Source organism: Daucus carota, chromosome 2, assembly GCF_001625215.2.
Source record: "Daucus carota subsp. sativus chromosome 2, DH1 v3.0, whole genome shotgun sequence".
In the NCBI taxonomy this organism is placed as follows: Eukaryota; Viridiplantae; Streptophyta; class Magnoliopsida; order Apiales; family Apiaceae; genus Daucus; species Daucus carota.
The window spans coordinates 11,082,133-11,086,090 of NC_030382.2; positions in this window are offsets into that span (position 1 = coordinate 11,082,133).

Consider the following 3,958-nt stretch of genomic DNA (forward strand, 5'->3'; position numbering starts at 1 on the left):
ATCAGAGTTTGCAGGCGGCTGATTTTCAGGAGCAGATCTGACTAAATAAGGAAGATAAAGATCAAGGGAGATTGTGCAAATCAGGACAGCAGAAGGATAGCTACTGATTAGATTATTTTAGGAAGCAGATAATTATAAATCAATCAGTAGATATCATGTAACTGAATATATAAACACAGATTAGGGTTTACTCTATAAGAGTTAGAACATCAAGAATATTATTCTTGTAACCCTGCAGCTCTTAGTGATAAGATATAAATCACTAAGAGAGTTTTTGTAACCTACTGAGTTTTGTGAATAAGAGTTTACTTTTTTGATTCTCTTATTTGATTGTTTTATTATTGATTGTGTTCACTATACAGTTTTATATAGTGAGTTAATTCGGCCTAAAAAGTGGTATCAGAGCCAGCTCTGTTAATATACCTACAGTGAGATCTTAATCACACAATCATGTCTGAAAAATCACAAACTTCAAACAGTAGATATGAGTCACTTAGGGTTCCGGTCCTCAGGGCATCTGAATATCCTATCTGGAAGGTTATAATGGCTATGTTTCTGGAATCTACAGATCCAGAGTACCTGGACAGGATTTATGATGGTCCACACATGCCAACAAAGCTCTCTGTTGCAGTTGGAGATGAACCCCAGAAGATGATCCCCAAAGAAAAGAAAGACTATACTCCTGAGGACATCTCATCAATCAGTAAAGATGCAAAAGTAAAATACTTGTTGCACAGTGCTCTTGACAATGCTATGTCAAATAGGGTGATTGGATGCAAAACTGCAAAAGAAATATGGGATGCTTTGGAAGTCAGATGTCAAGGAACCAAAGCCATCAAAAGAACAGAAGAACTATACTTACTCAAGAGTATGAACACTTTGATTCAAAATCTGGTGAATCATTGACTGATCTTTATGACAGGTTTGTCAAGCTGCTGAATGACTTGTCTCTGGTGGATAAAGAATATGATTTAGAAGATTCAAATCTCAAATTTCTGCTTGCTCTTCCTGAAAAATGGGATTTGAAGGTAACCACTATAAGAGATAATAATAACCTTGAAGAGATGTCTCTGGTTGATATCTTTGGAAGATTGAAAACTTATGAACTTGAAATGGAGCAAAGGAGCAAACAACATGGTGGGATACCCAAACCAGTTGCTCTAAAAGTTCAAGAAGAAACAGCTGTGAAAAGCAAAGGAAAAGCACATGTCAAAAAGTCTGACACTGAGTCATCAAACTCTGATGATGACTCAGACACTGATATACTTTCAGACTCTGATGATAGTGATACTGAGATGATGCAGCTGGCAGCACTGATGGTGAAAAGCTTTAAGAAGATGGCTTACAAGAACTTCAACAAAGGGAAGAAGTTCTCAAGGAAAGACAGAAACTCTGATAAGAAGTCCTTCAAAAGGAATGAAGGCAAAGAAGAAAAATCTGGAAAAGTTGATAAGTCTAAATACACCTGCTTCAATTGTGGTGAGAAAGGTCACTTTGCAACTGAGTGTAAGAAAGCCAAGAAAGAAAAGGAACAAGCCTTTATCACAAAGAAAGGAAGCTGGGCAGACTCATCAGAATCAGAGGAAGAAGTCAACTATGCCTTGATGGCAAATATGGACAACAACACTGAGACTGTTGAAACTAAGGTACCCCATTCCACTCTTGCTTTTGACACTGAAGATATAACTGAGTTAAGATTGTTTCTCAAAAATATGCATGTTAGTTATAGAGATCAGACTCTAGAAAATGAGAGACTAAAATCTGAAATCTTAGAAGTTAAGAAAAGGAATGATTATCTTGAGCAAGAACTAGTTCAGATGCTAGAAGTTCAGAAGGAAAGAGATGACTCTGTTTTTGTTAAAAATGAACTCTTAAAGAAAAATGCTTCTCTTGAATCAGAACTTGTTAAGGAAAGAGAGATAATCAGAACTTGGACTAACTCAGGAAAGACTACTCAGAATATCTTAGAAAGTGGAAACTGGAAGAAAGGTTTAGGATACTCTGATAAATATGAAGCTGAGTCAGATAAACAAGAAACCATTAAAATTGAAAACCTAAGGTAGTTCCAGTAAGATTTGTTGCAGAATCAAAGACTCAGGACAAATCAAAAACTGAAAAACCTAAACAGGTTAATATTGGTTTAATGACTCAGAAACAGCTTAAGCATAAGCTCAAGGAGGTTAAGAAAGAAAACAGGATTAAGGAACCTAGGAAAAATAGAAATGGGAAGGTAGGAATAAACAAAAGCAACAATTATATGTCTATTCCTAATGCTCCTAGGAAAACTTGTCATAACTGTTGTAATCCTAATCATCTTGCTTCTTTTTATAGGAAGAATAAGGACATAAATGCTATGTCTTCCAAATCAGAAGTTAAGACTAGGAATACTAGATTTAGACCATAAAATCCTTGTTTTCATTGTGGTAGTTTATGGCATTCCATTTACACTTGTAAGGAATACCATAGTTTATACTATGACTATTATGAATTGAAACCTTCTTTGAAGAAAAAGATTGATTCTCCTGGTTTAAACTCTGTTAAAAAGTCTGTTAGCACAAACTCTGATTTAATCTCTGATAAATCTTCCGCTGCTAGTGTTAACAAACTTAACAAGAACAAAGGATCCAAGCAAGTCTGGGTCCTTAAAACTAATCATTAGTTGTGTATGTGATTGCAGGGCAACAGGAAAAACATCCTAGTTCTGGACAGTGGATGCTCAGGACATATGACAGGAAATAAAGCTTTGTTATTAGACTTTGTAGAGAAGGCTGGCCCAAATGTTTCTTATGGAGATGGCAACATAGGGAAAACTTTGGGATATGGCAATATCAATATTGGAAATGTCATCATTCAATCTGTAGCTCTGGTCTCAGGACTTAAGCACAATCTGCTAAGCATAAGTCAAATCTGTGACAGAGGATATCATGTTGATTTCCTAGAAGAACACTGTGAGGTCATTAGTAAAAGCACTGGAAAAGTTGTTCTGAAAGGATATAGACATGGGAACATCTATGAAGCCAAGCTCTCTTTAAACTCTGAAAGCTCTGCAATCTGTCTACTTGGCAGAGCCAGTATTGAAGAAAGCTGGAACTGGCACAAGAAATTATCTCACCTGAACTTCAACAATATAAATGAGCTAGTGAAGAAAGATCTTGTGAAAGGACTTCCCAAATCAGTTTTTACTCCAGATGGACTCTGTGACTCCTGTCAGAAAGCAAAACAGAGGAAGTCCTCATTCAAAAGTAAAACCGAGTCCTCAATTCTTGAGCCATATCATCTGCTTCATGTTGATCTTTTTGGACCAGTAAATATAATGTCCATTGCAAAGAAAAGATATACTTTGGTCATTGTTGATGAATTTACCAGATATACTTGGGTATATTTTCTACACAGCAAGGATGAGACATCATCTCTGTTAATTGAGCATGTCAGACAACTGGACAAAATTTCTAAAGATGCAGTAAAGATCATCAGAAGTGATAATGGCACTGAGTTCAAGAATTTTAAGATGGAAGAGTTCTGTAAAGCAAATGGAATTAAACAGGATTTTTCAGCACCTGGAACACCTCAGCAAAATGGTGTTGTCGAAAGAAAGAACAGAACTCTGGTTGAAGCTGCTAGAACCATGTTGGAAGAAGCAAAGTTACCAACTTACTTCTGGGCTGAAGCTGTGCAATCTGCTTGTTTCACACAGAATGCAACTCTGATAAACAAGCATGGGAAAACTCCATTTGAGATGGTCAAAGGCAGAAAACCAAATCTCAAATACTTCCACATATTTGGGTGTAAGTGTTTTGTTTTGAAAAATCATCCTGAACAGTTGACCAAATTTGATTTAAAAGCTGATGAAGGAATCTTTGTTGGCTATCCTCTGTCAACAAAAGCCTTCAAAGTTTACAATCTGAGAACAAGGGTAATCATGGAATCCATTCATGTATCCTTTGATGATAAGAAAATT